We start from the raw sequence: 10,779 nt of genomic DNA on the forward strand, positions 1-10,779 counted from the left end.
TAGAAATCCACGGGGAATGTGAACTTTCCTACCCTAAGGGGAATGTCCTCAACCTTGCCCATGGGGAACTTAACGGAACGGTCCGCTAGTTGGAGAGTAATGTTAGTGGGGGAGAGGGTTCCTACACTAAGATTTTGGTAGACGGAATAGGGCATGAGACTCACACTTGCTCCTAAATCACACAAGGCTTTATCAAATTCAATGCCATTGATAGAACAAGGGATGGAAAAGTTACCCGGATATTTCAATTTGGTAGGAAGTTTGTTGGAAAGAATTGCACTTCAATTGGCGGTCAAACTCACCGTCTCACACTCCCTTCTCCCACTCAAAAGATCTTTCAAAAATTTGGAATAGTGGGGCGTTTACTTCATAGCATCAACAAAAGGGATGGAAATATGCAAATTCTTAATGACTTCCAAAAACTTCCCAAATTAGGCATCAAGTTTAGCTCTCACAAATCGTTGTGGAAAGGGTAGCTTCTCCTCTATAGGTTGGCGATTTAGGGGCAAGGGGGTGGCTTCTTTTTCCTTTGGTACCTGAACAATTTTTTCCTTTTCAATACTCAATATGGCTCATTCGTTTTTTCACCCTCATTCTCTAACTCCACCTCTTCTTGGGGTTCTTCCTCAACTAAAGGGTCACTCCCTACTACCTTCCCACTCCTAGTTGTCACGGTATACAAAGATTTTGGGTTGACTTCTTGACTTGGAATGTGAGAAGAAGAAGAAGAAGAAGAAGAAGAAGAAGAAGAAGAAGAAGAAGAAGAAGAAGAAGAAGAAGAAGAAGAAGAAGAAGAAGAAGAATAAGAAGAAGAAGAAGAAGAGGGGGATGAATTAGATGCAAGTTGAGCAATTTGGATCTCAAGCATTTTCATGTGAGCATTGGTGCGTTTTTGGGCCACTTTATGTTTCTTTTGATCCTCCTCACGCATTTTCAATAGAGCATCCAATTTAGCCATCATGGGATCATTTGGGGGGGCTTCAAGTTGAAGAGGTTGTTGAGGTGGAGGAAGTTGGGGTTGATGGAAACCCAGAGGCCTATTAGTTTGGGCATAGTTAGAAACATATTGACCCCTATTGCCTCCGGTGCCTTGGTTAGGAACATTGTTTTGTTGATTATTTCCCATGTTACCTTGATCACTAAAATTTTGATTTTGATGGTCATGGTATCGGGAATTAGGTTGTTGGTTTTGATCACCATACCCCCTTTGGTTAGAGTAGCCTCTTCCATTGAAATTGGAAGGGCCTCCCCCACGATGGTATTGGTTATCATAACCACCACCACTTTGGTTCCAACCACGGTTTCCACCTTGATTCCAATTCCCCATTTGATTAGAGTTTGGCCTCAAGTTCCCTACATTTCCCATTCTAGGAGCAAAATTCATAGCATTGACATTTTCCATATTATCATCATATTCATGGGAAAGGGGTTGAACTTCACAAGCATATACACAATGGGAGGTATCATGATCATAGGTTTCACAATTAGAACAAAACATGCATCCTTGGGGCATTGTATTGTAAGAAGAGGAGGAGGAAGTATCCATACCATTGCCTCCCTTGGTTGAAGGGGAAGTATTACCATGAGGGTTGGACCTTTCTTTCATCAATTCATCCATTTGCTTGGTCATTTTGGACATTTGGTTAGAGAGGTTGTTGATTGCAATGGCTTGCTCCAATGCATAATCACCCTTACTAAAAGTAGCATCCCTTTCTCCTTCATACCAATCATCATAGTGCTTTGCGGCCTCCTCTATAATACACTCCACTTCATGCTCTCCTTTGTTCATGATTGGACCGCCGGCTGCGGCGTCTAGGATTATTCTTCCTTGAGGTGTGAGACCTCCATAGAAAGTGTGAATGAGTTAATACTTGGGTATCCCATGGTGTGGGCATTGACGTTGAAGCTCTTTGTATCGTTCCCATGCCGCACTTAGAGACTCACCACTCTTTTGGCGAAAGCCTTTAATCAAAGACCGAGCCTCGGCGGTCTTCCAATGGTTATAAAACCTCCTCAAGAAAGCCGTAGTCACTTGGTCCCATGTTGTGAGAGAATTAGGGGGCACCTCCTTCTCTAGCAGTTCTAGACCTCTCCAAATTAGTAAAAATGGAAACATCTTGAGGCGAATATATTCTGGAGTCACTCCATTGGCCTTTATTGTTTCACAATATTTCTCAAACTCTTTTAAGTGCTCATGAGGACTCTCAAACTTTCCACCCGAGAATTGTTTCCTCTCAATCAAAGCAATCAAATTAGGCTTGATCTCGAAATTGTTTGCTTGAGTAGTAGGAGTTAGGATCCCACTTTGTGCTCTAAAGGCTTCGGGAGCCCTAAGACGACTCAAAGGCGTATTCTCTCCCATTTTAGGACCTTCTTCACTCTCGAGATGATAGGTTGAGAAAGGGTTGATTTCCGGACTCGATGATGAGTTAGGGCTATCTAATTCTGAACTTGAGGGTGATGAGGGTGGAGTATCTTCTAGTTCTCTTACTTCTCTCGTCGAGGTGTGAGAATTTCTACTCCTTGCTCTTGCTTCTCTTCGAAGTAGGGTCAAAGACCTCTCTAGCTCTGGATCGACGGGAATCAAAGATCTTGAGCGGGTTCGTCCTCTGTTCATACAACAAAGCTAAGAAGAACGTAAGCACTGACAAGTAACAAAATTAGAAAACACTAACAAATAAAACATGAGATAGTCTCAAACAAGCAATGAAATAGCAATGGAAGCCGTCTCCCAGGCAATGGCGCTAATTTGATAAATTAATAATCGCGTCGTCAAACAACTACACCTAAGTAAAATACTATTTATAACACTCGACTCAACCTATTACGAGTATAGGGCAAGTAGAGGGGTCGAACCACAGGGAGAAATGCATAAACACTACATTCATTACTTAGAGTCTAAGCTATCTCAGAACAAGAAGTGTGAATAACTAAGAGATCAAACTAAGAACAAAATGGATTAAAATCAATATAACTGAGCACCAAGGGAAATGGGTAGATGTAGATGCCGCTTGATCATGCAATAACACAGTAGCAAATCAATGGTAAACTAAACATGCATGAATATCGAAGTAAGGCCCAATCTAACCGCCTTCCGGGGTTAATCGGTTTCTCCTAATATAGCCTCTATGTTTCCACACTAGAACCATATATTAGAAGGTGCAATCAAAGAACTATTGATAGTAATGAATCTCAACTAAGTCAACTTCCGTTCCTTGTTAGCAAAGATTCACCTTTAATCAACTAACAATGTGCACTTGCAAGAAGATCAAAGAATATCAAGCATGCAAAGACTTTAATCACCATTAACATAACCCCAAATTATAAGCATGAACAATTAGCAACTACACCATCCCCACACCCTTGGCTAGGTGACTACTCACAAATCATATTGAAGACAATATCAATCATCAAATCAATAAGCAACAACATGATCAATAAGCAAAGAAGGAAAATCAAAGCAAATAAGAAAAATCAAAAACAAAGGTAAAGAGAAAGAGTAAGACATTGCTCATAAATTGAAGATGAATGTCTACAAAGGATTGAACAAACTCCTTCTTCAAAATCCAAGTTCATCAATAAAGAGACCACACTTTCTCTCTCTACCAATGAAGACTAATAGTGTTTCTCCCTCTAGATTAAGCTAAAATGTTGATAAGCTAGATGATAATACGAACTTGAAATAGGAGGTTATATATATGCATCATAAAAGACGGAAATAAAACACCTAGGAGAGCCCTCTAGCAACCAGCCGCGCCCTCTCCAGCCTGGGTACGGGGTTGCTTAACCCTGCAACTCGCGCCCGCAGCTTTGCTCTCGCGCCCGCGACCAAAGAAAGGAGATGTCGTCCCCTACTGAAGAGAGGCCGCAGCAAGATAACAGGGGAAGAGAAGCCTTGAAGAGCCGCGCACGCAGATCCAGGTGCCGCGCCTGTGAGCCACAGAGTAGAGCCCTCTCCCGAGGCGCGACGCGACATCTATAGAATGTTTGAGCTGGTTACATTTACAAGGACCCGTACTCGTGGCCTAAAGCTTCGCGCCCGCGGCTCTGCTCCTTGCTATAGTGCCTTCCTTGAGCATCAAATTTCCTTTCCATGGCTCGTCATGCATCCAAGGGTTCATACGAAAGGGCCAAAAACCTACAAAACAACAAAGAGAGGCTAGAAAAACCAATAAACGGGAAAAAGAAAGGAAACCCGAGAAAAGAAAGGAAAAAGCAAAACTAAGGTAAAAACGCTTAAAGAGGCTCAAGCAAGTGCATAGAGGGGAGAATCCTTAGAGAAAAGGGGTGGAAAAGTGGCATAAATGCCACTCATCAGGAGTCCCATGACATTAAAGTCAAAGCATGAGGTTGCTTTCTCCTTGTGAATAGGAGTTGGGATCTCATCTAGGAAGTAGCAATCTAGAAAGATTTCGAACCCCGGTTTTCTTATGCCATTTACAACAAAGGGATCGGGAAATTCGTAGCATGGATAGTCCTCTCCTTCTATTTTAAACTGTTCATTAAGAGTAATAGGATATTGGTCCATTGGGATTGCTTTCTTTTAGGTGCGAGCGTTCTATTGCGCCTTAGACTTTTCCTGGGGTCTCTTTAGATCTTCTAGAGTCAGTTCAAAACCAAGTCAAAAAGTATCTAATTTAGGGAGGCCAGGTAATTCCATTTGCTTTGCTATCTCCTTTTTCTTTCCTAGAGTCATTCCGAGAAAGTGTCTTTGTTTCTTGAGAATAGCATTTACCGTCATATTAGAGTGGGGGTCATCGCAAAGAGGGGTCCATTCATCTTCCTCGATTAAGGAGACCTCTTCAATACAGCCCCATAAATCTTCATCATTCTCATTATGCTCCACATTAATAATCAGATTTTCAACAGCTTTAATCCTCATAGGTGAAGCATCGATTGTAATAGGGATCCCTCTAACTATAGTATTTACTTGCTGATGAAGGGATGGCCTTAAGGTCAAGCAGCCAAGGGCGTCCCAAAAGCAGGTTAAAAGAAGCTTTAATATCCACTACTTAGAAGGTAGTGGCATTTTCTATTGCTCCCGCCGTTATATTCATGGTAATCTTTCCAAGATCTTGGCGACGATAGGCTCTTATTCCTTGTATTGACGGGGTTAAATCGTCATCCCTTATTCCTAACATCCTCGCAGTTCAAAGTAAATAGACATTGATTGTCGATCCATTATCTACAAGAGTCATTGGGACATTCATTCTCTTGCAGACTATTGTGAGGTTTAGAGCCTTGTAATGCTTGTCAGCTTCCGCAGGTAAATCCTTTTCGGAAAAGGTGATCAAGTTGATGGGACTAGGGAGATCACTCGTGAGAAAGTTAGCCAACCCCTCAGGAGTGGTTTTGGAGTCTATCCCTATTTTTTCCAAGGCATTCATTACTGCCAACCTATGTTCTCGGGATGTAGCTAGAAGTTTCCATACATTCATCTCGACCTTGGTCTTCTCCAATTGCTTGACAACATCGTTGTCCTCTATAATCGGTATGGGAACTTGTTGCATTGTAGGAATAGGTTGTGTGGAGATGGGAGGTTTCATTCTCCCAGATCTGGTGAGGATGCCTATGAGTGAATCTTCTTCATCCCAAAAATCACTTATTGGATATATGACTGAAAATGGAGGTTCTTCGATATCCTTAAGATAGACGTCTTCATCATCGCTGTCCCTAACCCCATTGATGCTAATATATTGTTCTTGTGGAATTTTTGACTAGATTCTTGTTATCAATAAGCTTTTGAATTAAATCTTTAAATTTAAAACAATTCTCGATGGTATGCCCCCCTAATTGATGATATGGACAGTAGAACCTATAAGTCCTCTTTAATGACTAAAATGGTCTCGGTTCGAGAGGTTTAATCTTACCACTCTCGGAGAGCATTTTTAACATATTAGCATAGGAAGTCCGAATTGGAGTGTAAGGCTTATTACTCTTCTTGGGTGTGTCAATTACTTGGAAAGAAAATATCTTCTTCTCCATAGGTGGAATTTTGACATGCTTGCTTTGTACCACCTTTTCTTATTTCTTCGCGAATTCAATAGCTTCACGCAACAAGTCTATTCCCTCCAACATTGATCATATGAGAATCCTCACTTATTCTCTAGTTGCAGGTTCTTGTCCAGGAGAGAGATCACTCATGGCATCAAAAAAGGTTTCTTCCTCTTCTTCGATGGCATGAATTTCTTCAACTGGTTTGATGAGGGATGATGGATCAACATGGTCTTTCTTATCATAGATAGACAAAGAATTAGATACTTGGCTTCTTGCTTGAAGGGGAAATGGAAGCTTAGTGTTGTTAATTAAATCTTGGATAACTTCCTTAAGCTTCCAACAGTTCTCTCACTGAGATGGCCCCTGCCTTGGTGATACTTGCAATGTGCGTTGGGATTCCAATTAGCTATCCTCTTTTCAACAGGTGGATCCCCGAATGGTCTAATAGGAGTTATAAGACCTTTTGCATGTAGTCGATCAAATGCGATGTCATAACTCATACCAATAATAGTAAAATTCCTCCTAAATGGTTTCTTTTGTCCTTGGTTGTTCATAGCAAGGACTTCACTCAAATTAAAGGTGCTAACATTATGAATGGGTGGTTTTGGAAGAATAAGGATTGTCGTTCTTCTTACCTTTCCAGCCACTGTTGGAGTTATTATTATTAGCAGCTTTTTGTTTTTCCAGGTCGTCTTCAATGTTAATTCCAATATCATAGACCGCCTTGAAAGTGTGCAAGTTGTTTTGGTATTTAAGATGCTTGGAGTACTTTTCTTGGAGGTTCTTAATGAACATCCTCACAGATTCTTTTTCGCTTGGTACTTCAGTCATCTTAGCAGAAGTTTCTCTTCATTTATTAAAGAAAGAAGTGAAACCTTCATTTTCTTTTTGCTTAAGTATTTCAAGTTCTCTATGATCAGTTTCAACTTGAATATTACATTTATACCTATCAATGAAAGAGTTTACAATATATTCCCAAGTAGAGGTTTTCTCTTTCTTAAGGGAAAAGAACCATTGTTGACAAACGGTTTCAAGAGATAAAGAAAATAAATAATGAAAGATCTTCCTATCAATCCCCGTAATATTCATTATAGTCTCAAAGAATCTTAAATGGAAATAGGGGTTGTTAGTAGCCTTGAAATTTGGCATGTCGTTGGCATTGAACTTCTGCTGAAGAAGCAACTTGTCCACCGAGACCCCTTGCGAGCTAATGTCCTGGGAACTGTAGCTATTAGATATCTTGCTCAAGCTCTCTTGCATGAGCTCCATTTATTGTTGCTTCACAAGGTCATTGATTTGGATGGTTAAGGTCCTTAGCACCTTATTAACACTAGCCATTTTCTTCTTTAGCTCATTGACTTCTTCTTGACTCGCCATTATCTTCTTAGCTTTTCTTTTCCGACTGACTGGTTTATCAAAAAGTTGTACTTGAACGAAAACGTTGTCTTTGATTAAACGCCCTTCTTTTCTTGACCACGCGCTGCAAACCATTTTATTTGTTTTAATGACTTGACTCAAATTGACTTTGACTTGATGGTTTATAAAGAAAAAAAAGGCAAAAATAGGATGCATATTTTTGGGAATCAAGTATATGGGTTCAAACAAATGTGTTGTAATTGGGGGATTAATATCCGACTTACCCCCCTAAAAAAATGACGGAAAACACCCGCATACAAGACTCTCTAGGCATGGTCAATGTGTACATTCATATTAGTGTGTGCTTTATTTGTGAGTGCAAGTGACATGCTTTGACTCTTGTGTAAGACCATGGGACTAAGTGCTTAGACTCAATTAAGGACTATATATGGTTACTGCCACTAGTAGAATAAATGTAATGGCAAGCGGTTCAAACCCCCTAATGGCAAGCGATTTTGAACCGCATGGGATTAGGGGGCTTGCCATTTGCCATTTAAATGGAAAGCGGTTCAGAATTTCTATTAATTATTTGTTCTAATATTACATTTACATCAAAAAAAATCAATACAAGTAACACCACCAGCCACGAGCACCAACACCATCTCATGTTGCTTCGTACCACCAGCCACGACCACCAACACCACCGGTCCACCACGACCCACCAATACCAGTACACCCACCTGCCATGACCACCCACCACGACCCCCACCAATACGTGAACACCCGTCAGCATCGACCCCCACCAATACACGACCACCCACCAGCCACGACCACACACCAGCCACCCGTCAACACACGACCCCCACCAACACCAAACAACAAATTAAAAAAAAACACACACCGGCCAACACCACCACCCACCACGACCCCCACCAACAACAAATCGACCTAAAACAAACCAAATCAACCACCCATCACAATAAAATAAAATAAAAACTGAAAAAACAAAATAAAAGATTAAAAAAAAAAAGGAAATACCTTGAATACAACCAAAAAATTGAAATTGGCTTTAAATTTGGGTTTTATGGGTCAAATTCGACCATAAAAACAATAGATCTAGAGTTTTTATTGTCGAATTCGACCATAAAAACCCACATGCACCACCACCGGACTACCACCATTTAAACCCACACAAATTGGCTCGAAAACCCACCTGAATTCGCTCGAAACCCCATCGGAGTTTTGTTCGCTCGAAAACCCATCTCCGTATATAATTACCTAATTACCTAAGCGTGAGATGAGATAGAAAGATAAGAGAAAAAAAAACCCTAATGGAGAACGGAGATGAGAGAAGACATAGAAGGAGATGGAGGAGAGCTGGAGAGAGAAGTGAGGGCGTGAAAATGGAGGGGAGGAGGAGAGAGAGCGTCAGAAATAGAGAGGAGGAGGAGAGAGAGCGTGAGAAATAGAGAGGAGGAGGAGAGAGACCGTGAGATTTTAGGGTATTTTTAACAAATGGCAAGCGGTTCACCCTAAACCGCTTGCCATTTAAAAATTGGCAAGCGGTTCACCCTAAACCGCTTGCCATTTACAATATTGCAAGCGGAATTCTAAAACCGCTTGCCATTTGGGGCTTCTCATTACGTTTATTCTACTAGTGTGCCATTAACAAAATAACCAAACTGATTAATAAATTGCTTAATTAGACTCATCGTGGTGACTTCAGCAAAAATCTGAACTGTCGCCGCACACTGCAGTGTAGCGCCAGACGATAGAGTTTTCGCACGGCGTTGCACAGCATTGTTCGGCGCTGCAACCCAGAGTTTTGCGCCATTACTGGAACATTAATCTGGGACATTTTTCAGTATTTTTACTCTACGGACAGGCCTAAAGTCGTAGTAAGTTAGTTTTGATGAATTTAGTACTTTAATTACTCTAATTAATTAATTAGGCAAAGTCCTTTTAGTCATTAATTAGTTTATTTAGGCTTAAGCACAAGTCAATCAAACGGTTAGGAAAAACATATAGAGTATTTACAACAAATAATGCACAAGTAGTCAAGTAGGCACAATATGATGCAATGAGTTTGCAACCTAACCATGGCTCTAGTTCTCTAAAGTTCGGGATATGGGTTAGTCAAAGAGGGTCCATGGTTATGAGTCCGGATGCACCGTGCGGAAGCCTTACCTTTGGAAGGGTTGGCACTTGTGGATGGGACCCCGCAAGTTAAACTCGCTTCCATGGTTTGGTGAATTCAACATTCTCAGATATACCCTTTGTTGTCCAGAGCATTCAATCAGGTAGATGGAGCATGAATTCCCAGAGGTTTATGTCCATATGTAGAACACATATGGGTTTCAAAAAAACGAGAAAAACACTATCAAGAAGTAGAATCAAGCCAATAGTGCTAAAACTGGTCGAAACAAGAAGGCAGATTTCTTGCTTAGTATTAGAAGAACATGGCACCAGATAACATATCTGTCGCCAGGATATAAGCCCTGTCGCGAGACGACAGAATTGTCGCCATCCAACAGAGCCATATCATCAGCGACAAGCTCTGTTTTCTATACGCTAGTTCCTACATGCCTCAGCAGCTTTCTGTTTTCTTAGAATTTTCCAGTTTTCGCAGTATTAATTCAATTCTAGTTGTGAAAGATATTCCTCAAATTTCGTACGTGTAAAAATCCTATGTTTTTTACTCACTACGGATGGTCTTTCCAATGAGAACCTTTTTATGAATATGACAATAATGTTAATCAAAATTATGCACATGAAATACATAAAACTTTTTGAGTCTCATCAACTCATTCTAAATCATTGCCGAAATACATGTCAGGAATTAAAATAGAAATCCTCCCTAAAGGAGTCGCCAAAAACTGTAGGGAATATTTTAAGCATTACCCTAAACTTGAACCCCACCGTGATCATACACTTAAGCATGGTGGCGTCTAAAGGGAAAAAAGCTAGAGCAAAAGAGTCGCCTACAAGTTTTAAGAATTTGTAAACCGTTTACAGGGTGAAGGTTACACCCCTTAATGATCCATGAGATCGTCAACTCCAATAGGTCTTGAACCAAGACTAGAAGTTCGGGGATAAAGGTACAAATCCAATCTAAAAGAGAAAGAATCTGCCCTAATAATAGGCCTCTACTTTATTCTTCTCGTATTCATGTGCGCTTTCTGACTAACATGAATGATAAAGGAATAATTGCGTCGTTAGATAACTACACCTAAATCAAATACAATTTATAACACTCGACTTATCATAATACAAGTATATGGCAAGAAGAGGGGTCGAACCACAGGGAGAAGCACATAAACACCGCATTCATCACTAGACTTTAAATTATCTCGGGACATAGGATTGGAATGACTAAGAGATTAAACTAAAGATAAAACGAGTTAAAATCAATATAACTAAACACCA

At 40.5% G+C, this 10,779-nt stretch overlaps 1 non-coding gene across 1 annotated transcript; it reads left to right on the forward strand.

Moving 5' to 3' along the window:
• The first annotated feature begins 1,877 nt into the window (after positions 1–1,877).
• Positions 1,878–1,983, forward strand: LOC145625988 (small nucleolar RNA R71). The gene has a single exon (XR_014110877.1). It is a non-coding gene; the product is annotated as a small nucleolar RNA R71 (small nucleolar RNA).
• The last annotated feature ends 8,796 nt before the right edge of the window (positions 1,984–10,779 follow it).

This window comes from Chenopodium album, chromosome 3 (genome assembly GCF_948465745.1).
Source record: "Chenopodium album chromosome 3, dcCheAlbu1.1, whole genome shotgun sequence".
Taxonomy (NCBI): Eukaryota; Viridiplantae; Streptophyta; class Magnoliopsida; order Caryophyllales; family Amaranthaceae; genus Chenopodium; species Chenopodium album.